This window comes from Hypanus sabinus, chromosome 4 (genome assembly GCF_030144855.1).
Source record: "Hypanus sabinus isolate sHypSab1 chromosome 4, sHypSab1.hap1, whole genome shotgun sequence".
NCBI lineage: Eukaryota > Metazoa > Chordata > Chondrichthyes > Myliobatiformes > Dasyatidae > Hypanus > Hypanus sabinus.
The window spans coordinates 177777725-177804618 of record NC_082709.1 but is presented as its reverse complement, the minus strand read 5'-3'; positions in this window follow the sequence as shown (position 1 = coordinate 177804618).

Sequence of the window (26894 nt, the reverse complement as noted above, 5' to 3'; positions counted from 1 at the left end):
CCGGTACTTAATTCTGTCTTTCTTCTTTTTCTGCACCAACTCTTCAGTTAAGATTCATAAATATAATCCCTTTAATTGTATGCAGTGTACTCTCTGCTATTTTGTGGCACTAGTTTGTAACAGGGCAGCAAATCACACAGCATCCACACAAACCGGGCTTTGGGGTGGGAGAGGCATCTCCATCTCACGGGTTTGGCGGGACTGGAGAGTGCCTTCCCTAGACTTACACAGCCAAGGAAACCAGGGGTTGTGTATATATTTATTTACTGTAATATGTACTTGCTGTAATTCCATTTTTAAATATCTTTATGTATGGCAAGGAACTGCTGCTGCAAAGTTTCACAACATATGCTGGTGATATTAAACCTGATTCTGGTTCTGATTCTGCAGTGTCCTGGCATTAAAAAAAAATGTTTGCCTTCTTCAGTAACTAAATTGGAAATAAAAGAAAGAAAAATTAATTATAAGATGGGGATCTGGGACATTATTGAAGCATACTCCAAAGATACCATGACATGGAGAGGGAAACAGTATAAAAATAATGATTGCTAAGTAAGAAGGTCAGATATAACCTGGAGGCTAATGAAAACTCAATATAAGATCCAGGGAACTAAAAAGTCAGCCAAATTCACTGGAGAATATTTAAGTAATATAGGGAGAAGAGATTGACAGAAAGTGATGAAATGAGTTGCAGTAAAATAGATTAAGGAATTAGAACTGGAAACTGGTAGATGCTGTGTTAGGAAAGGTAGGGGCCAAAAGAGACTTAATGGCTAGGTTGTTTAGGGAGCTAGGATAAGAAGAGGTGGGCCAAGTGGCTTTCTTCTGAGCTGTAAGATTCCGTGTGTTTCATTGGTTCTGCGCGCCCAGATTCAGATTAGTTTATTGTCATACAAGCAAGGCTACTATGCAACACACACACAAAATGCTGGAGGAACTCAGGCAGTTTCTGTAATCAACATTTTGGGCCAAGACCCTTCTTCAGGATGGGACAAGAGGAGAGAAGACACCAATATAAGATGCCAGGAGGATGGAGACGGAAGAGGATAGCTAGAAGGTGAAGTCAGCTGGGTAGGAAAGGTAATGTGCTGGAAAGTAAGGAATCTGATAGGAGAGGAGAATGTACCATAGGAGAAAGGGAAGGAGGAAGGGACCCAGGGGGAGGTGATAGCCAGGTGAGAAGAATTAACAGGCCAGTGAGGGGAAAAGAAGAAGAGGGGAGGGGGAGGGAAAAATGTTTTAACTTGTGTGAAGCTTGTGGTGTAAATAGTGTACATAGTAAAAGATTTAATGATTTAAAGGTTAGCTTTATTTGTGACATGTAAATTGAAATATTTAAACATACAGAGAATTGTGTTGTTTGCGTCAATGACCAACACAGTCTGAGGTGTGCCAATGGCAGCCTGCAGGTATCACCTTGCTTCCAGCACCAACATAGCATGTCCACAACCTTCAGATCCTCACTCCTCTGTCTTTGGAATGTGGGTGGAAACTTGAGAACCTGGAAGCATATCCAACGTGGCCACTGGGAGACAATATGACCCCTTACAGACGGCAATTCTAATCAGTCAGCTGATGCTGTAAAGCATTCCTCTCACCAATACACTACTCTGTCACGAGCAAACACTGTGATGAGCACAAAACAATTGAACGGTGCAAAGATTGTAGTGCATAAAAAACCTGACAATAACAGAATAACTGAGAGATAGAGTTAAGTGCTCGAGAATGTGGCAGCAGAGAAATATTGTTTGGAATTCGTTAAAAACAGAAAATGCGGTTTAGGCACCACAAACACCTTCTCATCATTGGAAGGTTCAATGATGAGGGACAAGAGACGTACAATTCTTGGCAAAAGATGTAAGGGGGATTTTTATTATGCAGAGAGATGTTATGACTAGGGTGGATGGAAACAGAGTTAATCAGGAAGGACTAAAAGGAAGCGGACTAGGGACTTGAGAGATTGTAATTTAAAGGGCCATGTCAAAAACAGAAGCAGACTGATAATAAAGACAAAAGATTCTGCAAATGCTGGAAATCCAGAGGAACACATCCAAAAAGGCTGGACGAACTCAGCAGGTAGGGCAACATCTTATGGATAACAGTCGACCTCTCTGGCCAAGAGTTTGAAGAGCTGGTGTCCTGATGAAGGATCTCAGTCTGAAAAATCAACTTCAGTTCAGCATTCAACACAATCATTCCTCAGAAACTGATTGGAAAGCTGAGCCCACTGGGCCTGAACACCTCCCTCTGCAACTGGATCCTAGACTTCTTGACTGGGAGACCTCAGTCAGTTCGGATCGGGAGCAACATCTCCAACACCATCACACTGAGCACAGGGGCTCCCCAGGGATGTGTGCTCAGTCCACTGCTGTTCACTCTGTTAACCCACGACTGTGCTGCAACACACAGCTCGAACCACATCATCAAGTTCGCCGATGACACCACCGTGGTGGGTCTCATCAGCAAGAATGACATCAGCATACAGAGAAGAGGTGCAGCGGCTAACGGACTGGTGCAGAGCCAACAACCTGTCTCTGAATGTGAACAAAACAAAAGTGATGGTTGTTGACTTCAGGAGGGCGCAGAGTGACCACTCTCCACTGAACATCGATGGCTCCTCAGTAGAGATCGTTACGAGCATCAAATTTCTTGGTGTTCACCTGGCGGAGAATCTCACCTCATTCCTCAGCACCGGCTCCATAGCAAAGAAAGCCCAGCAGCGTCTCTACTTTTTGCGAAGGCTGAAGAAAGTCCATCTCCCACCTCCCCCATCCTCATCACATTCTACAGAGGTTGTATTGAGAGCGTCCTGAGCAGCTGCATCACTGCCTGGTTCGGAAATTGAACTATCTTGGATCGCAATACCTTGCAGCGGATAGTGAGGTCAGCTGAGAAGATCATCGGAGTCTCTGTTTCTGTCATTACAGACATTTACACTACACGCTGCATCTGCAAGGCAAACAGCATTATGAAGGACCCCATACACCCCTCATACATACTCTTCTCCCTCCTGCCATCTGGGAAAACGTACCGAAACATTCGGGCGCTCTCAACCAGACAATGTAACAGTTTCTTCCCACAAGCCATCAGACTCCTCAATACCCAGAGCCTGGACTGACACCAACTTACTGCCCTCTACTGTGCCTATTGTCTTGTTTATTATTTATTGTAATGCCTGCACTGTTTTGTGCACTTTATGCAGTCCTGGGTAAGTCTGTAGTCTAGTGTAGTTTTTCTTGTCTGTGTTCTTTTTACATAGTTCAGTGTAGTTTTTGTACTGTTTCATGTAACACCATGGTCCTGAAGAATGTTGTCTCATTTTTACTGTGTACTATACCAGCAGTTATGGTTGAAATGACAATAAAAAATGACTTGACTTGACTTGACTTTATTCATTTCCATAGATATTGCCTGACCTGCTGAGTTCTTCCAACATTTTGTGTTACATAGGACTGATAATGCAACTCTACTCAGACATAATTGATTGAATGCCCTCCTTCTCTGTCATAACAATCTATGATTCTGTAATTCTATGACTTCATAAGCTATTAAGTATATGAACATCAATAAAGTTTATGATTATGAAGTTAAATAGAACAGAAATATTTCAATTGACATAGCACTTTATTACATTATTAATAAGCATGGCTCATGATAAATGAATCCGAAAGCAGCACCTGTTGTGCTGACAAGTACATTGCGGCTCAGCCCAGAAGCAGGGAGAAGATGCCTGGTTATTTCTCTTGTGAAGCAATACTTGGAGAGCTCCCTACAACATAGAACAGTACAACATGTTACAGGTATTTCAGCTCACAATGTTAGGTAGACCTTTTAATCTACTCTAACATCAACCTAACCCTTCCCTCCCCATAGCTTACCATTTTGTTTTCATCCATGTGCAAGTCTCAGAGGCCACCTATCGAATGTTAAAAGATTCAGACAGAGTGGCTGTGGGGAGGATGTTGCCTATAATGAGGGAGTCTGGAATCAGAGGGCACAGCCTCAGAACACAAGTAGAACAGAGATGAGAAGCAATTTCTTTAGCCAGAGGTTGGTGAATCTGTGGAATTCATTGCTACAGATGGTTGTGCAACCCAAGTCGTTGTCCATATTTAAAGCAGAGGTTGATAGGCTGATAAATCAGTAAGGGCATCAAAAGTTACGGAAGAATGCAGGAGAATGCAGCTGAGAGAGATAATAAACCAGCCATGATGGAATGGTGGAGTGCACTCGATAGGGTGAATGGACTAATTCTGCTAGTACCTTATGGTCTTATGGTGTTATAGTCTTTTATATGTCCCTAATGTATCAGCCTCTACCACCACGGCTGGCGGTGTGTTCCATGTGCCCATCACTCACTGTGTATCAAAACTTACTTCTGACATCTCCTCTGTACTTTCCTCCAATCACCTTAAAATTACATCCTCTTTCATAAGGGACAAATATCCTTGTGCTGCCAGATCCTCAGACTCTGAATTCTACCTCTCTCTGGTATTCCGTTACTGTTATGTTAGCATTTCTTTTTACATTATTTCAGATGGCACTGCAGTCTTTGCACCATTCCAGAGTTTCACACTCCTTACAAACCAGTTCCCTGACCCTCTTCAATATTTCCAAGTGGACCATTGGCCCAAGTGAGCACTTACATTCTAAAAAATCAAGAATCACCACATATTGTGGTGCAAAACACACAGAGTGCTGGATGAACTCTACAGGTCAGAAGAAACCAGCAAACAGTCAACGTTTCAGGCTGAGCCGTTCCATTTGGACTGAGAAGGAAAGGGGAAGATGCCAGAATAAAAAGATGGAGGGAGAGGGGAAAGGGACTGGCTGGAAGGTGATAGGTGGGTTGGATTTTCAGCATCTGCAGACTTTTTTACAGTTGGATATTTTGGTGTCCGGCCAGCCCTTGTGCTCATACTCAATGTGGACTTTGAAGCTTGAAAGCGCTGAGCCACTGCCAACTCCTCAGAGCCATGAGCAATGAACGGAGTTCTGTCCACATTTCCCACTGAAAAAGGCTGGCTTTCAATGATTTTATTGACGCCAAAGCTGAATTAAATTGGCAAATTGGTTTATTATTGTCACATTCACCAAGGGACAGTGAAGAGCTTTTTCTGCATACAGGTCATGTTTTTGCATTAGTACATTGAAGTAGTACAAGAAAAAAGCGACAACAAAATGCATACTAAAGTGTTATAGCTACAGAAAAAGTGCAGCATAGGATCACAGCATTGTTATTGGACACAAGGAGATCATTAGGTCTATCTAACATGAACTAGTCCCAGTAGAACAATCCTGCCTATCCACTGATAGATTCTTGATTAGTCAGATCATGAAGTGATATGGGGAGCAGGCAGGAAATTGGGGATGAGAGGGAAAATGTATCAGCTATAATGAAACAGTGGAGCTGACTCAGTGAGCAGAATGGCCTAATTCTGCTCCTATATCTTATGCCCTTATGGTCTCATATCCACAATTTCCTCATAAAATAGTCCACCTCAGTGTCTCTCTCATTCCCATTTGAAGGAACAGTGACTACTTTCATGACAGTCATTAACTCCATCTGCCACTTCTCTGCCCGTATCTGTAACTGACATGTAACTTGCTGTATCGTCCTTCACACTGTCCACAAGTCCACCACTCCACAAACTACAAATCCACCCATTTACATTTTCTTCTGAATGACCGATGTACAGTACAGAATAGGTATATGTATACACACACACACGTATATATAGAGCTAGTGTCTAACACTTTTGCAGAGTGCTGTATTTGATGTACAATACAGAATAGGTATATGTATACACACACACGTATATATAGAGCTAGTGTCTAACACTTTTGCAGAGTATTGTATTTGTCAACATGGAGTGAGGAGCAAGATTGTAAATTTGGCGGGAGCAAGGGATGTTGGGAATGGTGAGGGTGAGGCGCAGTGGGAAGGGTGTGAGACAGGTGGCAGGAAGGGAGCGTCAGGGGTAGGTCCAGACACTCCCAGCCCTGCTACACTAGGCATGGCCATTTGGTTTAAAGCAATTGGTTTATTGATCATTACGAAATGTTTCTCTGGTGCTTCCTACTCCCTTCCCCTTTTCCCAAACATGATTTCCCTCTTCTTGTTCCCTTCCCACTCTCTGTCCACAATAGAGACCCATATCAGAATCAAGTTTATCGTTACTCACATATGTCATGAAATTTGTTTTCTTTGTGGCAGCAGTACAGTGCAATACATAAAATTATGTATTGTGAGTGAGTGTGTGTGTGTGTGTGTGTGTGTGTTTGTGTGAGTGAGTGTATGTGTGTGTGTAAGTGAGTGTGTGCGTGCATGTGTGCGCGTGTGTGTGTGTAAGTGAGTGTGTGCGTGCATGTGTGCGCGTGTGTGTGAGTAAGTGAGTGTGTGTGTGTGTGTGTGTGCGTGTGTGTGTTTGTGTGAGTGAGTGAGTGTGTGTGTGTGTGTGTTTGTGTGAGTGAGTGTATGTGTGTGTGTGCGTGTGTGTGTGTGTGAGTGCGTGCGTGCGTGCGTGCGTGCGCGTGTGTGTGTGTGTGCATGTGTGTTTGTGTGAGTGAGTGTATGTGTGTGTGTAAGTGAGTGTGTGCGTGTGTATGTGAGTAAGTGAGTGTGTGTGTGTTTGTGTGAGTGAGTGTGTGTGTGTGTTTGTGTGAGTGAGTGTATGTGTGTGTGTGAGTGTGTGAGTAAGTGAGTGTGTGAGTGCGTGCGTGCGTGCGTGCGTGTGTGTGTGTGTGTGTGTGTGTGTGTGTGCGCCTAAGACGTTTGCACAGTATTGTATATCACAAACAACAGAGATCCCGTCACTGAATGATGTAGAACATCACTGGTTACAGACCTCCAGCCAGAATAAGGAAACTTTCATCCCCACCCTCAGTTTTCTCTGAAAAAAACATTTGAAATGTATCCAAACTTATATTTCACCCTAAATTCTATCCATTATTATCTTCTGAATGGATCTACCATGAGGGACATTATCAAGTACCTTACTGAAATCCAGTAGATAATGTCTACTGCCTTACATCAATCAATTAGCTTTGTCACATCGTCAAAAAACACAATCAAGTTTTTGATAGAGTTTTTGAAGGAAGTGACAAGAGGAGGGGTGTGGGTTTCTACAGGGCAAACTCCAGCATGGGCTTGTGCAGAGCGTGACCTGCCCAGCACAAGCCCACGTTGACTGTCCCTAAACAGGCTATATCTTTCCAGCTGTGCATAAATCCTCTCCAATAACTTTCCTACCACTTATCTGAGGCTCACTAACCTATAATTACCTGATTATCCTATTTCCCTTCTTGAGCAGTCACAATATTTGCCGTTCTCTAGCGGTAGACTTAAAAACATTTACATATTCTACTTGTATTGTAAAGGCTCACAGTCCAGCCCCACAAAAAAAAGAAATTTGCCTCATATCCCCTTAAATGCACACCGTTTTATTTTTAAACACCCCCCTCCCAAATTCTAGATGTTTTCATGAGGAAACACTGAATGGAAATCAAAAAGTTGCAGATGTTGGAAATTAGATATAAATCAAAAAATTTTGGGTCTTGTGACTGAAACATTAATTGTTTCTCTCTCCATGGATATTCCCTAACCCATTCAGTCTTTCCATTATTTTCCGTAAGTCCATATTGCCAAGCTCTCTCAATTAAAAGCCATCTCATTCTTCTGATTAGTAATTCTAGTCTGTTCAACCTTTCATCATACAACAATCCACCACCTGAGTTTAGCAAATCTTCTCTGAACTGCTTTCTACCATAAACTGCTTAAATAAGGAAACCAGTAGTGTACTCAGCACTCTGGATGTGGACTCGCCAGTGCCCTCTACACACTGAAGTTGAATTCTCCCTTTCTATTCCATTTCCCTAGCAATAAATAATAACATTTTGTTTGAGGATGGTTTGCCGAGCCTGGAGGTGAGGTTGCAAACGTTTCATCTCCAGTCAAGGTGAATTATCCATATGCAACAGTCAGATGCACACTGATGATGCTACTCCGACTGGTGATGAAACGTTTGTTACCTAACCTCAAGGCTCAGCAAACAACCCTACAAGCAAGCAGCCAACCCGAGTTACCAATCTTCTCTTTCATTTTATAATAACATTCTGCTTGCTTTCAGCATAACTCATTATATCTGTCTACTGGCTTTTGTGAATCAGCCATTGAAACCAACAGTGAATAATGTAGACTGCATATGTGATGAGGCATTGTGGGATCCTTGGCCAAATATACAAGACACAACAAGGTTAAGATGGGGTAGATAATTCAACGTGCTCAGATATCAGAAATGTGCTCCGTGAGCTCTGTGGGTCTCTGCAGAGTGCCAGATGCTAGGATCCAGGACATCACAGACCGATTGCAGGGAATCCTCAAGGGTGAAGGTGAACAGCCGGAAGTGGTAGTGCATGTCGGCACAAATGACATCGGGAAGAAGAGGAAGGACATTCTGCAGCGGGACTTCAGAGAACTCGGAAGAAGGCTGAAAAGCAGGACTTGCAGGCTGGTTATCTCCGGTTTGCTTCCAGTTCCTCATGCTGGAGAGGGCAGGAACAGGGAGATAATGGATCTGAATGCGTGGCTAAGGAACTGGAGCAGGAAGCAAGGATTTACATTCTTGGACCACTGGGATCTGTTTTGGGGTAGGGATGAATTGTACAAAAGGGACGGGTTGCACCTTAATAGGCAGGGGGCCAACATTCTGGCAGACAGGTTTGCCACTGCAACACGGATGTGTTTAAACTAAGTAGTGGGGGGAGGGGATGAACTGGAAATATAAGGATGGAGTTAAAGGGAAAGTGAAAATAAGAAAAGTTAAAAAGGACAACAGAATCAATGGAGTAGAAAGCTCAAGAAGAGATCACACAGTATGGCCAAGTGAAATAGGAATTGATATGAAAGGAGAGGGGAGTACCGAATTAAAAGTATTATATATGAATGCACGAAGTATAAGGAATAAAGTAGATGAGCTTGAGGCTCAGCTGGAAATTGGCAAGTATGATGTTGTGGGAATAACTGAGACATGGCTTCAAGCGGACAGGGCCTGGGAAATGAATATTCAAAGATACATATCTTATCGAAAGGACAGACTGACTGGCAGAGGGGGTGGGGTGGCTCTGTTGGTGAGGAATGATATTCAGTGCCTTGCGAGGGGGAACATAGAATCTGGGGATGTAGAGTCAGTATGGATAGAACTGAGAAATTCTAAGGGTAGAAAGACCCTAATGGGAGTTATCTACAGGCCCCCAAACAGCAGTCTGAATGTAGGGTGCAAGTTGAATGAAGAGTTAAAATTGGCATGTCGCAAAGGTAATGATACAGTTGTCATGGGGGATTTCAACATGCAGATAGACTGGGAGAATCAGAATGGTACTGGACCCCAAGAAAGGGAGTTTGTGGAGTGCCTCCGAGATGGATTCTTAGAACAGCTTGTACTGGATCCTACCAGGGAGAAGGCAATTCTAGATTTAGTGTTGTGCAATGAACCGGATTTGATCAGGGACCTCTAGGTAAAGGAACCACTTGGAGGTAGTGACCATAATATGATATGTTTTAACCTACAATTTGAGAAGGAGAAGGAAAAATCAGATGTGTCAGTATTTCAGTTGAACAAAGGGAACTATAACCATATAACAATCACAGCACGGAAACAGGCCATCTCGGCCCTCCTAGTCCGTGCTGAACTCTTAAACTCACCTAGTCCCACCTACCCGCACTCAGACCATAACCCTCCACTCCTTTCCTGTCCATATACCTATCCAATTTTACCTTAAATGACACAACTGAACTGGCCTCTACTACTTCTACAGGAAGCTCATTCCACACAGCTATCACTATTTGAATAAAGAAATACCCCCTCGTGTTTCCCTTAAACTTCTGCCCCCTAACTCTCAAATCATGTCCTCTAGTTTGAATCTCCCCTACTCTCAATGGAAACAGCCTGTTCACGTCAACTCTATCTATCCCACTCAAAATTTTAAATACCTCGATCAAATCCCCCCTCAACCTTCTACGCTCCAATGAATAGAGATCTAACTTGTTCAACCTTTCTCTGTAACTTAAGTGCTGAAACCCAGGTAACATCCTAGTAAATCGTCTCTGCACTCTCTCTAATTTATTGATATAATAATTTTCCTATAATTTGGTGACCAGAACTGCACACAATATTCCAAATTTGGCCTTACCAATGCCTTGTACAACTTTAGCATTACATCCCAACTTCTGTACTCAATGCTTTGATTTATAAAGGCCAGCGTTCCAAAAGCCCTCTTCACCACCCTATCTACATGAGACTCCACTTTCAGGGAACTATGCACAGTTATTCCTAGATCTCTCTGTTCCTCTGCATTCCTTAATGCCCTACCATTTACTCTGTATGTTCTATTTGGATTATTCCTGCCAAAATGTAGAACCTCACACTTCTCAGCATTAAACTCCATCTGCCAACGTTCAGCCCATTCTTCTAACCGGCATAAATCTCCCTGCAAGTTTTGAAAATCCACCTCATTATCCACAACACCTCCTACCTTAGTATCATCGGCATACTTACTAATCCAATTTACCACCCCATCATCCAGATCATTTATGTATATTACAAACAACATTGGGCCCAAAACAGATCCTTGAGGCACCCCGCTAGTCACCGGCCTCCATCCCGATAAACAATTATCCACCACTACTCTCTGGCATCTCCCATCTAGCCACTGTTGAATCCATTTTATTACTCCAGCATTAATACCTAACGACTGAACCTTCTTAACTAACCTTCCATGTGGAACTTTGTCAAAGGCTTTGCTGAAGTCCATATAGACTACATCCACTGCTTTACCCTCGTCAACATTCCTCATAACTTCTTCAAAAAATTCAATAAGGTTTGTCAAACATGACCTTCCACGCACAAATCCATGCTGGCTACTTCTAATCAGATCTCGTCTATCCAGATAATTATAAATACTATCTCTAAGAATACTTTCCATTAATTTATCCACCACTGATGTCAAACTGACAGGTCTATAATTGCTAGGCTTCCTTCTAGAACCCTTTTTAAACAATGGAACCACATGAGCAATACGCCAATCCTTCGGCACAATCCCTGTTTCTAATGACATATTAAAGATCTCCGTCAGAGCTCCTGCTATTTCTACACAAACTTCCCTTAAGGTCCTGGGGAATATCCTGTCAGGACCCGGAGATTTATCCACTTTTAAATTTCTTAAAAGCGCCAGTACCTCCACCTCTTTAATTGTCATAGGTTCCATAACTTCCTTACTTGTTTCCCACACCTTAGACAATTCAATATCCTTCTCCTTAGTGAATACCGAAGAGAAGAAATCATTCAAAATCTCTCCCATCTCCTTCGGTTCCACACATAGCTGACCACTCTGATTCTGTAAGGGGCCAATTTTATCCCTCACTATCCTCTTGCTTTTAATATAACTGTAGAAACCTTTCAGATTTACTTTCACCTTATTTACCAAACCAGCCTCGTATCTTCTTTTAGCTTTTCTAATCTCTTTCTTAAGATTCCTTTTACATTCTTTATATTCCTCGAGCAATTCCTTTACTCCATGCTGCCTATATCTATTGTAGACATCCCTCTTTTTCCAAACCAAATTTCTAATATCCCTTGAAAACCATGGAGCTTTCAAACCTTTAACCTTTCCTTTCAACCTAACAGGAACATAAAGATTCTGTACCCTCATAATTTCACCCTTAAATGACCTCCATTTCTCTATTACATCCTTCCCATAAAACAACTTGACCCAATCCACTCTCTCTATATCCCTTCGCATCTCCTCAAAGTTAGCCTTTCTCCAATCAAAAATCTCAACTCTAGGTCCTATCCTGTCCTTCTCCATAATTATATTGAAGCTAATGCTATTGTGATCCGAAGAGCCGAACACATACATCTGTCAGCTGACCTATCGCATTCCCTAACAGGAGATCCAACACTGCCCCATCTCTAGTCGGTACTTCTATGTATCGTTGCAAAAAACTATCCTGCACACATTTCACAAACTCTAAACCATCCAGCCCTTTTACAGAATGAGCTTCCCAGTCTACGTGTGGAAAATTAAAATCTCCCACAATCACCACCTTGTGTTTACAACAAATAACTGCTATCTCCTTACACATTTGCTCTTCCAACTCACGCTCCCCATTAGGTGGCCTATAATACACTCCTATCAGTGTTACTACACCCTTCCCATTCCTCAATTCCACCCAAATAGTCTCCCTAGAGGAGCTCTCTAATCTATCCTTCCAAAGCACCGACATAAGATTTTCTCGGACAAGCAATGCAACACCTCCTCCTCTGGCCCCTCCTACTCTATCACACCTGAAGCAACTAAATCCAGGAATATTTAGTTGCCAATCACACCCTTCCTGCAACCATGTTTCACTAATAGCTACAACATCATAATTCCAGGTATCAATCCACGCTTTAAGCTCATCCATCTTTCTTACAATGCTCCTAGCATTAAAATAGATACATTTAAGATACTCTCCACCCCCTCCTCTCTTTTCATCCCTAACAATGCATTCAAATTTATTATCCTTTTCTTTCTTCTCCCCTACATCTTCGGGCTGAGCGTATCCCTTCTCCATCACCTGCCTTTCCTCCCTCACACACTGTCTATTTACTTGCTCTACTGGTGAACTAACCTCCTCTCCCATGATTTTCTCAAATTGATTCCCGCCCCCTCCCCATTTAATAGTTTAAAGTCTGCCCTGTAGCCCTAGCAAACATCCCCGCTAGGATATTGGTCCCCCCAGGATTCAAGTGTAACCCGTCCTTCTTGAACAGGTCACGCCTGCCCCAGAAGAGGTCCCAATGATCCAGAACCTTGATTCCCTGCCCCCTGCTCCAATCCCACAGCCACGCATTCATCCTCCACCTAATTCTATTCCTACTCTCACTGTCGCGTGGCACAGGCAGTAATCCCGAGATTACTACCTTTGCGGTCCTTCTTCTTAACTGCCTTCCTAACTCCCTATACTCTCGTTTCAGGACCTCTTCCCTTTTCCTACCTATGTCATTGGTACCTACATGTACCACAACCTCTGGCTCCTCACCCTCCCACTTCAGGATATCTTGGACGCGATCAGAAACGTCCCGAACCCTGGCACCAGGGAGGCAAATTACCATCCGGGACTCCCGATCACCTCCACAGAACCGCCTGTCTGAACCCCTGACTATCGAGTCCCCTATTACTATGGTCCTCTTTCTTCTATCCCTGCCCTTCTGAGCTACAGGGCCGTCCTCTGTGCCGGAGGCCCGGCCACTGTCACTTTCACCAGGAAGGCTGTCCCCCCCAACAGTACTCAAACACGAGTACTTATTGTCAAGGGGTACAGCCACCAGGGTACTCTCTAGTACCTGCCTCTTCCCCTTCCTGACTGTGACCTACCTATCTGCCTCCCGTGGCCCCGGAGTGATCACCTGCCTGTAACTCCTCTCTATCACCTCCTCACTCTCCCTGACCAGGTGAAGGTCATCGAGCTGCAGCTCCAGTTCCCTAACTCGGTCCCTCAGGAGCTGCAGTTCGGCGCACCTGGTGCAGATGTGGACGTCCGGGAGGCTCGGAGACTCCAGGACCTCCCACATCCGACACCGAGAACAACAAGCTGCCCTCACACTCATACTTCCCGAAAAACTGAAAAATAACAAGAACTAAAAGATAAACCTACTGTGCCCTCTTCCGCCTAAGCCCCCTGAGCCCAAGCCCTACACTCTGCTCCAGGTGCACTCCGCTGCCCACAAACGAAGCTGCCCGCTTCTTAAGGCTGCGTTCTTTTTATATCTTCCCTCCTTCCCAGGCCTCCTCACGCGCCTGCGCAGTCCCGCCTCTCAGAACTCCGATCTGAGACGCAATTGGACAATTTGAAAATGGCTGCCGCCGCATTTCCTCTCAAAGCCTCGCTGTCCTCTTCCAAAAAACTATGGAGCTATGAGGGAGGATCTGGCCAAAGTTCAGTGGAACAATACCCTAGCAAGGAAGACAGTGGAACAACAATGGCAGGTATTTCTTGGAATAATGCAGAAGGTGCAGGATCGGTTCATTCCAAAGAGGAAGAAAGATCCTAAGGGGAGTAAAGGGCAGCCATAGCTGACGTGGGAAGTAAAGGGCAGTATAAAAATAAAAAAGAAGAAGTATAACATAGCAAAGATGAGCGGGAAACTGGAGGACTGGGAAGCTTTTAAAGAGCAACAGAAGATAACAAAAAAGGCAATATGCCAAGAAAAAATGAGGTACAAAGGTAAACTAACCAAGAATATAAAAGAGGATAGTAAAAGCTTCTTTAGGTATGTGAATAGCAAAAAAATAATTAAAGTCAAAATTGGGCCATTAAAGACAGAAACAGGTGAATTTATTATGGGGAACAAGGAAATGGCAGATGAGCTGAACAAGTACTTTGGATCTGTCTTCACTAGGGAAGACACAAACAATCTCCCAGATGTAATAGTGGCCAAAGGAACTAGGGTAACTTATGAACGGAAGGAAATTTATATTAGGTAAGAAATGGTGTTGGACAGACTGTTGAGTCTGAAGGCTGATAAGTTCCCGGGGCCTGATGATCTGCATCCCAGGGTACTTAAAGAGGTGGCTCTAAAATTCTTGGATGCATTGGTAATCATTTTCCAATGTTCTATAGATTCAGGAACAGTTCCTGCTGATTGGAGGGTGGCTAATGTTGTCCCATTTTTCTAGAAAGGAGGGAGAGAGCAATTAGGGAATTATAGACTGGTTAGCCTGATGTCAGTGGTGGGAAAGATGCTGGAGTCAATTATAAAAGAGGAAATTATGACACATTTAGATTGCAGGATAAGTCCGAGTCAGCATGGATTTATGAAGGGAAAATCATGCTTGACTAATCTTCTGGAATTTTTTGAGGATGTAACTATGAAAATGGACAAGGGGGAGCCAGTAGATATAGTGTACCTGGACTTCTAGAACGCTTTTGATAAGGTCCCACATAGGAGATTAGTGGGCAAAATTAGGGCACATGGTTTTGGGGGCAGAGTACTGACATGGATTGAAAATTGGCTGGCTGACAGGAAACGGTTAACGGGTCCCTTTCGGAATGGCAGGCTGTGACCAGTGGGGTACCACAAGGTTCGGTGCTGGGACTGCAGCTGTTTACGATATACATTAATGATTTAGATGAAGGGATTAAAAGTAACATTAACAAATTTGCTAATGACACAAAGCTGGGTGGCATTGTGAAATGTCAGGAGGATGTTATGAGAATGCAGGGTGACTTGGACAGGTTGGGTGAGTGGGCAAATGTATGGCAGATACAGTTTAATGTGGATAAATGTGAGGTTATCCACTTTGGTGGCAAGAACAGGAAGGCAGATTACTATCTTTAATGGAGTCAAGTTAGGAAAAGGGGAAGTACAACGAGATCTAACTGTTCTTGTACATCAGTCAATGAAAGCAAGCATGCAGGTACAGCAGGCAGTGAAGAAAGCTAATGGCATGCTGGCTTTTATAACAAGAGGAATTGAGTATCGAAGAGGTCCTTCTGCAGCTGTACAGGGCCCTGGTGAGACCCCACCTGGAGTATTGTGTGCAGTTTTGGTCTCCAAATTTGAGGAAGGACATTCTTGCTATTGAGGGAGTGCAGCGTAGGTTCACAAGGCTAATTCCCAGAATGGTGGGACTATCATATGTTGAAAGATTGGAGCGACTGGGCTTGTATATACTGGAATTTAGCAGGATGAGAGGGGATCTGACTGAGACATATAAGATTATTAAGGGATTGGACACACTGGAGGCAGGAAGCATGTTCCAGCTGATGGGTGAGTCCAGAACTAGAGGCCACAATTTAAGAATAAGGGGTAGGCCATTTAGAACAGAGATGCGGAAAAACTTTTTCACCCAGAGTGGTGGATATGTGGAATGCTCTGCCCCAGAAGGTAGTGCAGGGCCAAGTCTCTGGATGCATTGAAGAGAGAGTTAGATAGAGCTCTTGTAGATAGTGGGGTCAAGGGATATGGGGAGAGGGCAGGAACGGGGTACTGATTGTGTATGATCAGCCATGATCACAGTGAATGGCGGTGCTGGCTAGAAGGGCCGAATGGCCTCCTCCTGCTCCTACTATCTGTTGTCTATTGCCACGGAGCGTTAGGTTTCTCGATTTCTCTATTTACTAATTGTTGTATTATCCACAGTCAATAAGCCCTTGTTCTTTCTGTTTCGTCGTGTCAAGGTAATAGTTACTGGCAGGGGTTTTCCGCATTCTGCGATCACCTAAAGCAGACTCCCGATTAGCACTGGTCATGCGTTCCTTGTGTTTAGAGTGATTTGTTTGGCAGTCACTCGGATGTGCCAGTGAGGCACTGTTTGTGTACCTGTGGTGAACTATGTGCCTGTCTGGACATGCCCCCTGCTGACTGCTCCTGTGGCTCCTCCCACAGGCCCCTGTATAAAGGCGATCTGCGGCCTGACGCTCGGCCTCAGTCTCCAGGATGTAGTATGATGGACACTCACTCCTGGTTCCTTCTTCCAGTCAATAAAAGCCGATATCTCGCCTTACGTCTCAGTGTGAGTTATTGATGGTGCATCAATTTTATTGACTGGAAGTTTTAAGACATGGAACCCGTTTTGCGTCCGGACCGGTTGGATTTGGACCCTCAAGACCCTGACGCAGCTCTCGCTTTTGAACACTGGCTTGCCTGCTTCCAATTGTACTTGAAGGAGGTTCGTGCAACTGAACCCGCCGTTATGCACAGAATCCTACTCTCGAGGGTCACCCCCAAAGTTTACTCCATTATCCGGGACCTGCCGACCTACGATGGGGCACTGGACGCCCTCAAAAGACAGTACCTGCGGCTGGTGAACACCGTCTACGCAAAACATCGTTTAGCTACCCGGCAACAGCGGCCTGGCGAATCGTGCGCTGAGTTTCTCCGAGCACTACAGACACTCGTCCGACCTTGCGACTGCAAGACACTCACGGCAGAACAGCATGTGGAGCTGCTGGTGCGAGACGCTTTTGTGACGGGACTGAGGTCAGTGTACATGCGCCAGCGGCTGCTGGAAAATGCCGACCTTACCTTACGCTTGGCGATAGAGAGGGCTCTAGAAGCTGCTTTGCATAACGCTGACGCTGTCCAGTCACGCGATTCCCTGCCGGTTCCGTGGACACCTCAGACCCTGCCACCGCCGGCTCCCAGGAGCGAATTCGCCAACTCCGCCGCCAGTCGCGATTCCACGAGCTCCCCGACCCTGACCATGGCTGTGGCCCGTCAGAAGCCCGTGTGTTATTTCTGCGGCCATAAAAAACACCCTCGACAACGCTGTCCAGCGCGAGAAGCGACCTGCTCCAGCTGCGGAAAGCGGGGCCACTTCGCCAAGGTCTGTAAGTCTCAACCTCAAGCGGAGTGCAGCGCTGCGGGTGAAACGTGGGGGCCGCCATCTTGCATGCCCGGATGTGGGCGGCCATCTTTGTCGGTATCAGCACGCCCCGCCCCCGACCCTCGGATGCTGACCGGGTACCCCGGATGTGAGCGGCCATCTTTGTCGACGTCAGCATGCCCCGCCCCCGGCCCTCCGATGCTTACCGGGTACCCCGACGACGATTCAACTCTGGCCACTGTAACTCTCGACCAAAGCGCCCCACACCAGCTTGCAAGGTCCATGATGGACATCCGGGTGGAGGGGCACAGGACTAGATGCCTGTTTGACACGGGCAGCACTGGGAGTTTTATTCACCCGGACACAGTGCAACGCTGCGGACTCGCAATGCGGCCGGTAAGTCGGAGGTTCCACTTGGCTTCTGGGTCGCAGTCCACAGACATCCGGGCGGGTTGTGTAGTGACATTGGTGGTGCAAGGCACAGAATATCGGAACTTTGAGCTCCTGGTCATGCCTAATCTGTGCACACCTGTGTATTGGGGCTGGACTTCCAGAGCCATCTCGAAAGTGTGACTATGGTATACGACGGGCCCCTCCCACCACTCACTGTCAGGAATCCTCAGTTTTGTGGGACTTCTTCACATACCCCGCTACTGACCACTCACACACACGGGCACACACATCCCATCCAGAACCAGGCCGACAGCTGTGCTACCGACACCACTTGTAGCCTCTCCACTCTCAAGGTCCCTCCCCCACCGCTGTTCGCCAACCTGACCCCTGACTGTAAGCCTGTGGCAACTAAAAGCAGGAGGTACAGCGCAGGGGACAGGGCCTTCATTCAGTCGGAGGTGCAGCGGCTGCTCAGGGAGGGGATCATTGAGCCAAGCTCAAGCCCTTGGAGGGCCCAGGTGGTTGTTGTTCGGACTGGGCAGAAAAATAGGATGGTGGTGGACTATAGTCAAACCATCAATAGGTTTACGCAGCTTGACGCGTACCTCCTACCCCGCATCACGGATATGGTCAACCAGATTGCTCAGTACAAGGTGTACTCGACAATAGATCTGAAATCCGCTTATCACCAGCTCCCCATTTGCCCAGAGGACCGCCCCTACACCGCCTTCGAGGCGGGCGGCAGGCTCTATCACTTCCTGCGCGTCCCTTTCGGTGTCACGAATGGTGTCTCTGTCTTTTAGAGGGAAATGGACCGGATGCTGGACCAGTACCAACTGCAGGCCACATTTCCCTATCTGGATAACATCACCATCTGTGGTCACGACAGGCCAGATCACGACGCCAACCTCCAACGATTTCTCCAAGTGGCCGCAGCTCTGAACCTTACTTATAACAGGGACAAGTGTGTGTTTGGAACCACCCACCTAGCTATACGGGTATGTCATGGAAAACGGGGTTATTGGCCCTGATCCCGAACGTATGCGCCCCCTGTTAGAACTCCCTCTTCCCACCACTCTCAAGGCCCTCAGACGGTGCCTGGGTTTTTTTCCCTATTACGCCCAATGGGTCCCCCATTACGCAGACAAGGCACGCCCCCTGGTCAAGTCTACCTCGTTTCCCCTCTCAGCTGAGGCCCGCGCGGCCTTCAGCTGCATTAAAGAGGACATTGCCAAAGCTACGATGCATGCCGTGGACGAGACCGCTCCCTTCCAAGTAGAGTGTGATGCCTCCGATTTTGCTCTGGCTGCTACCCTCAATCAGGAAGGCAGACCAGTAGCATTCTTTTCTCGCACCCTCCAAGGCTCCGAAATTCAGCACTCCGCGGTGGAGAAAGAAGCCCAGGCCATAGTGGAGGCTGTTAGGCACTCTAGGCACTATCTCACCGGCAAACGGTTCACCTTGCTGACCGACCAGCGCTCGGTTGCGTTCCTGTTCAGCAACCAACAGCGGGGCAAAATCAAAAATGATAAGATTTTGCGGTGGAGAATAGAACTCTCCACCTACACCTATGATATCCTGTACCGGCCTGGCAGACTCAATGAGCCCCCTGATGCCCTATCCCGGGGAACATGTGCCAGCGCACAGCTCGACCAGCTATAGGCCCTTCATGCACATCTTTGCCATCCGGGGGTCACCCGATTTTACCATTTTGTGAAAGCCCGGAACTTGCCATACTCCCTGGAGGACATCAGGACGATGACCAGGGACTGCCAAATTTGCACTGAATGCAAACCGCACTTCTACCGTCCTGACACGGCACAACTTGTCAAGGCCACCCGCCCTTTTGAATGACTGAGTGTTGACTTTAAGGGCCCCCTTCCCTCCACTGACCGCAATGTCTATTTTCTCAGTGTTATCGACGAGTACTCACGGTTCCCCTTTGCCATCCCCTGCCCCGACACCACTGCCACGTCCGTCATAAAAGCCCTGTGCCAGCTCTTCACTCTGTTCGGGTATCCCTGCTATATCCACAGCGATAGAGGGTCCTCCTTTATGAGTGAGGAGCTGCGCCAGTACTTGCTAGCTAGGGGCATTGCTACCAGTCGGACCACGAGTTATAATCCCCAGGGTAATGGCCAGGTGGAGCGGGAGAATGCCACAGTGTGGAAGGCCACACTTTTAGCCCTTAAGTCAAAAGGGTTGCCGGTCTCTCGATGGCAGGAGGTCCTCCCTGAGGCACTGCACTCTATCCGCTCTCTGTTATGTACGTCCACCAATGCCACCCCTCACGAACGCCTATTCTCTTTTCCCAGGAAGTCTGTTACTGGGACCACCCTACCAGTTTGGCTGACGTCCCCAGGGCCAGTGCTGCTCCGGAAACATGTGAGGAGCAATAAATACTCCCCGCTGGTGGAGAGGGTTCACCTTCTACATGCGAACCCCCAGTATGCTTACGTGGTTTTACCTGATGGGCGGGAGGACACGGTCTCCATCCGTGACCTGGCACCCGCAGGTGCAGCAGACCGCTACCCTGAAGGCTCTCCGGTAACTATGAACCCTGCACCAGAGGTGACACCGTACTCACCAGGCCCTACACAGACTCCTAACGACACTTGTATACCGGGCGTTTCGTACGCATTTATACCAGGCGCCTCGCACATGCGTGAGGTATCACCGGCGCCTAGTGGGCAGGAACAAGCGCAACCTCTGTCCCCTGTGCAATCACCAATGTCGCCGGCATCCATGCGATCACAGCCGGTGCTACGTAGATCGCAGCGACAGATTCGACCACCTGATAGACTTGACTTGTAAGAAACTTCGCCACATGGGACTCTTTCAAACAAAGGGGGGGTCAATGTGGTGAACTATGTGCCTGTCTGGACACGCCCCCTGCTGACTGCTCCTGTTGCTCCTCCCACAGGCCCCTGTATAAAGGCGATCTGAGGCCTGACGCTTGGCCTCAGTCTCCAGGACATAGTATGATGGACACTCACTCCTGGTTCCTTCTTCCAGTCAATAAAAGCCGATATCTCGCCTTACGTCTCAGTGTGAGTTATTGATGGTGCATCAGTACCTGTGTCAAACCCCTTGCTTCCGTCTCTACATGGGAGTCTGCCGTTCCTCCACTCCAGGGTTCAGTCGTTGCCAGATCGCACCGTGACAGAATCTGCCATTGCTCAGTACCTGGGTTCAGCCATTGCCAGTGCGTGCTGTGACATCTTGAGGAAAGCTTTGTAACCCTGAGGTGCAGGATCATTGATGAGGGATGAGTAGCTGAGCATTCTGTAAAATGGAAATAGGATGTTCTAGCCGGCTACAAGCAGCCATGGCTAGTACCTGACATGTGTGAACAGACCCCGGTACCAGGGAGACTGTGAGAACGAAGGCATCCAGCGTGATGGCTTCAGCGAAATAACATGAGAGTAAAAAAAGGACGCTTGAGGTAAATAAAATCAAAAATTACACTAGATGTTGAAAATAAAAATAGCAGATTCTGGAAACATATAATGACACAGCTTCATCAAAACAGAGAAAGTTAAGATCTCCACTGGAAACAACAAATCTGTTTCTCGTTCTGTGGATGTTGTCGAGCCCTTTGAGACTTTCCAGCATTTTCCGTTTGCTAGCCTGACTACACATGGCATGGTCACACCTGTCAATCATTCACGCTGTGCCAAAATCACATTTATCTCTCTTTCCCAATTGGAATGAAGGATTTCAAACCAGAAACATTAACACTGCTCCTCTTTCCACGGGCCTGCTGAGAGCTTCCAGCTATTTCTCCTGTAATTTATGTATAAAATGGCCCATATTCTGAGTTTCAGAGAGGTTCTCATTTGCACTCCCTTATGATTGGTTGATTGCCACCATAAAGGCTCGTTGTACGTATACTTAGTTTCCACATGGCATTTATCCACAACACTTACCATAGCAACCAACAGAGAAGGTAGAGTGCAGACACAAGAGACTGCAGATGCTAGAACTTGGAGCATAAAAACAGTCTGCTGGAGGAGCTCAGCAGGTTAAACAACGTCTGGGAAAAGACTTGTTTTTGTTTTGAGTTAAAACCCTGAATAGAGTGAAACCATCTTTATTTTTGGCCCCATTGAGTTACTAGAAAGATTACTTACTTACTAACTGCCTGTTACACCACTGGCATTTAGTTCAGCAATGAAGGCCCTCCCTCTCTGGTGGTGTTCAGGGTTTCCTTCATCATGTCAGTAGCCTCCTCTCAGATTTCACTACTGTTCGTCATGCAAGTCCCAGGTGGAGACTCAGGAATACCGTCACACAGATGGAGAAGGCTTCTTCATTGCTATTTCCATAACAAATTTGTAAAGATGAGATTGATTCTTAATTCCATTGAAAATCAACAAGAAGATGTCTGTGAATGGTGAGAAAGTCATAGATACATAGAGAATGGAAGCAGGCCCTTTATCCCAACTCATCCATACTGACTGTATTGTCCTGCAAGCAAGTCCATTTGCCCGAATTTGGTTCATAATCCTCTGAACCTCTTTTAGCAATGTACCTATCTAGACAGCTTTTAAATATTGCTAATGTGCCTGACAGGTGGAGGTATTTACCAAAGGAGATTTAATGTGCTCCTTCACTTCACTGGCCTCCAGGTCACCCTTAAGCCTTGAGCAAGGTGTAGTTCCCCCAATCAGGGTTATATGAAGCCATGGGAGCAGATGGTGGACGGTTGTATGAGCAGCTGGTGCATATTAGAAATCCTGGTTATGCGACCACTAAGGCCAGGCAGATGGATCTCTGAAGCGTATTGAAAATGTCTGGAGTCACCCATCTTGTAAAGACACTGCCCAGAATAAGGCAGTGGAAAACCTCTTCTGTGGAAATATTTGCCAAGAACAATCATAGTCATCAATAGAGAATAGAATAAGAACAACAGCATAAAAAGGGTCTACTCCTCAGGCAGATTAAAATCAGATGGAAGACCATGATCACCTATGTCATACAATGCAGCACAGAATAATGATGAACCTGACTGCCTCGAGCACCACTTCTGGAAGCTCATTTGAAATACACACCACTCTTTGTGTGAAGTAGCTGCCCCGATATCTCTTTTCAATCTTTTGTCGTTGTTCTTCAACCTATCCTCTCTTGCTTTTAGCAACCCCTCCCTGAGAAAATGATGATGTGCCTTGGAAGGTGGGGCCTGATGGCTGGAGCCCTGATCTGTGAGTCCACTGGGGAAGTCGAAGGCCCAGTTTCTGGGAGTCCACGCTTCCAAAGCTCTACCATCCAATTCCTAAATAGACATTAATCCCATGAACACTACCTCACTTTTTAAAAAAATATTATTTCTGTTTCTGCACTATTTTTAATTTAGCTATTAATATGCATATATATACTTACTGAAATTGGCTTACTTAATTTTTTTTCTATATTGTCAGGTATTGCAATGTACTGCTGATGCTGCATTAACAAATTTTATGACATAAGCTGGCGATATTAAATCTGATTTTAATTCTGATTCTGCCATGGGTATGTGTGGTGACCCGTTTAGGCAATGCCCAGCGCATCCTGATGTGTTACTTGTTGAGGTAAATGACGTGTTTCACTGTATGTTTTGATGTATATGGGATAAATAAATGATTCTGAATTTGAGCCTGATCTTATTATATACCACTATCAGGTCATGCTCAATCTTCTATGCTCCAGGGAACACAATTAACAAAAGCAGATTGACAATACCTAAGAAAACAAGGAGACTGAATAAACCAGTGGCCATGTACTCAGTGGCTACTTTATTAGGTACCTTTTGTACCTAATTAAATGGCTTCTGAGTGTATATTCATGACCTTTTGCTGTTGTAGCCCATCCAGTTCAATGTTCAACATGTTGTGCTTTCAGAGATACTCCTCTGCACACCACTGTTGTAATGTCTTGTTACACGAGTTCCTGTCACCTTCCTGTCAGCTTGAACTAGTCTGGCCATTCTCCTCTGAGATCTCTCATTAACAAGGCATTTCCACCCACAGAAATGCCACTCAATGGATGTTTTTTTTAAAATCTTGTGCTCCATTTTCAGTAAACTCTAGCAGGGGTTCTGAACCTGGGGCCCATGGACCCCTCATGGTAGGAGTCAATGGCATGAAAAAGGTTGGGAACCCCTGAAATAGAAACTGTTGTATGTGAAAATTCCAGGAGTTCAACAGCTTCTGAGATACTCAAATCACCCTGTCTCGCACCAGCAATAATTCCATTGTCAAAGCCACTTAGATCACATTTTTGCCCCATTTTAATGTTCGAAATGAACCTCTTGACCATGCCTGCCTGCTTTTATGCATTGAGTTGCTGTTACATGATCGTCTGATTCGATATTTGCATTAACAAACAGGTGCACAGGTGTACCTAATTAAAATGGCTACCGAGTGCAATGACTCTAAAAAGTGAGGCACAAGCTAGAAGAATGAGAAAGGTCCTGACGAAGGGTCTCGGGCCGAAACGTCGACAGTGCTTCTCCGATAGATGCTGCCTGGCCTGCTGTGTTCCACCAGCATTTTGTGTGTGTAGAATGAGAAAGGTACCTGTTTGGAGTATGAAACATAGACTGATGAGCTTTTGTTTTGTGCTTAATGAAACATGTACAAAACCAGTTTGTTTAATTTGTTAGCAGATGTGTTCAACAATTTGGAATGCTATTATAGAAGAGTGCATGCAAATTTCAGTAAAAGTTACCCACCCGGAAATAAGGTAAGTAAAAGAATAATGGAACAACTTGCTGCTTCACTCAAAAACTAACAAAAACATGTACAGAGATCAAGGTCCAGTGCGGAGGATTTAATAGAGGCTACTTTTGAAACTGCATGATTTGTCACTCAGCGTTAGGAAACATTTACTGCAAGAAAGACTATTTGAAAATGACAGCTGCAGCAATCCTTGCTGTGGATTTAAATAAAGATTGTTAAATTGGCAAATTGGTCTATTATTGCCACATATACTGAGGCACTATTTTGCATGCCATCCATACCGATCATTTTGTTACAACAATGCATTGAGGCAGTACAAGGACAAAATGCAGAATAAATTGTTACAAAGAAAGGGCAGTGCACGAAAACAATAAGCTGCAAGATAGAACAAGCACGAGGAAATCTGCAGATGCTGGAAATTCAAACAACAACACACACAAAATGCTGGTGGAACACAGCAGGCCAGGCAGCATCTATAGGGAGAAGCGCCGTCGACGTTTCGGGCCGAGCTCTGACGAAGGGTCTGTGTTCCACCAGCATTTTGTGTGTGTTGTTGTTTAAGTTGCAAGATAGATTGTGAAATCAAGAGTCTTTCTTAGCAAGCAAACGGGCAAAAGTGGGTAGAAGCTGTGTTTGAACCTGGTGGAATATACTTTCAAACTGATTTATCTTCTGCCCCATGGGGTGGGGTGGGGGGGAGAGAGAATGCTCAGGGTAGATGGAGACTTTGATTATGTCAGCTGCTTTACTGAGGCAGCGAGAAGTCACAAATACAAATGTTACAACTGACCAGTACAATTTTCTCAATGCTGATCTGCAGCAGAATATAAATTTGATAATAGTTAATTGTAATCATGCACCTCTTTCACCAATCAACGTCCCAGCTCTTTGTTTCACCCCTCCTCCTCTCCTGACTTCACCTATCACCTTCCTCCTTGTACTTCTTCCTACCCGCCCCCAACTTTCATATTCTGATTTCTCACCCTCCTCATGAAGGGTCTCAGTTCTAAATGCTGACTGTTTACTTTTTTTCATGGATGCTGCCTGGCCCACTGAATTCCTCCAGCACTTTGTGTGTGTGTGTAGCAATAATTAATTGTAGGCATTTTGGAAGCACTACCCCTTAGAATGGCAAGGAAGGAAAGCATGCGGTCCTTCACTTTTGGCCATACGACCTTGTTTCCCCAAAGCAAGAGCACAAAAGATTCTGCAGAAGCTGGAAATCTTGAGCAACCCATGGAAAAACTAAGCGGGACAGTGGGTAAAAGGGCAAAGGGCTGGAAAAACTCAGCGGGACAGGCAGAATCCATGGAGAGGAAAAAATAGTCAACATTTTAGGCCGTAGACTGTTATTTCTTCTCCACAGATGCTGCCTGACCTGCTGAGTTCTTTCAGCGTTCTATGTGTGGGTGTTGCTCTTGCTTCCCAAAGATTTATTTCAGGAAGAACTTTTCTGTTTGACACCTTTGAAGGGTCTTTAAAAAAGGGGACTGTGTCTCGACTGGATTTTATTGCTGAAAATAACATGGTCGGAATGAGGCTAACATTTGTTCCTACAGTTGACTCACTGAATGTGAGAAAATGGGAATAGGTCGAGTGGCCAGACGAGAAAACGTGACTCATCAAGTTCAGCACGTGTTATTGCACTAGAAACTAAAGGCACACAGTCAAGAGCAGTGGGACGTAAAGTGCCAGGCAGTCACTTGTGCAGATGATCAGAGTTCCTGTGGAATCACTGACAGTTTTATCATGGAGTTGTAGAGTTGAACAGTAATACAGCAAGTGAACAGGCCTTTTGGCACAACTTGTCCATGCACCCCAAGAAGTCTGTCCAAGTGAGTCCCATTTCCCTGCATTTGGCCCATATCCTTCTGAGCCAGGGGTTCCCAACATGGGGTTCGCAGACCCCTTGCTTTACGGTATTGGTCCATGGCATAAAAAAGGTTGGGAATCACTCTCTAAATTTTATCTGTCCATGTACCTGTCTAAGCGTTTTCTAACTTTTGCAATAATACCTGCCTTTCAGCTTCCTCTAGAAGCCCACCACCATGTATTTGAAGCAGTTTTCTCCATTGACCTTTTAAATCTTTCCCCTCTCAACTTAACTCTATGTCCTGTAGTTTTAGACTCTGCTACCCTGGGGAAAAAGGCTGTGCCCATCCATTTGACTACATCCCTCATGAGTTTATGTTCTTCCAGAAGCTCACATCCCAGAATCCTGGACTCTAGGAAGAAAAGACCTGGCCTGTCCAGCCTCTCCTTTTAACACAAACCATTCAGTCCAGGCACCATCTTCATGATTCTTTTCTGCACTTTCTCTATTTCTATCACACCTTTCCTGTAGTAGACTCAAAAGAAAGATCCTGGGGATGAAAGGATTAACATATGAGCATCATTTGATGGCTTTGGGGC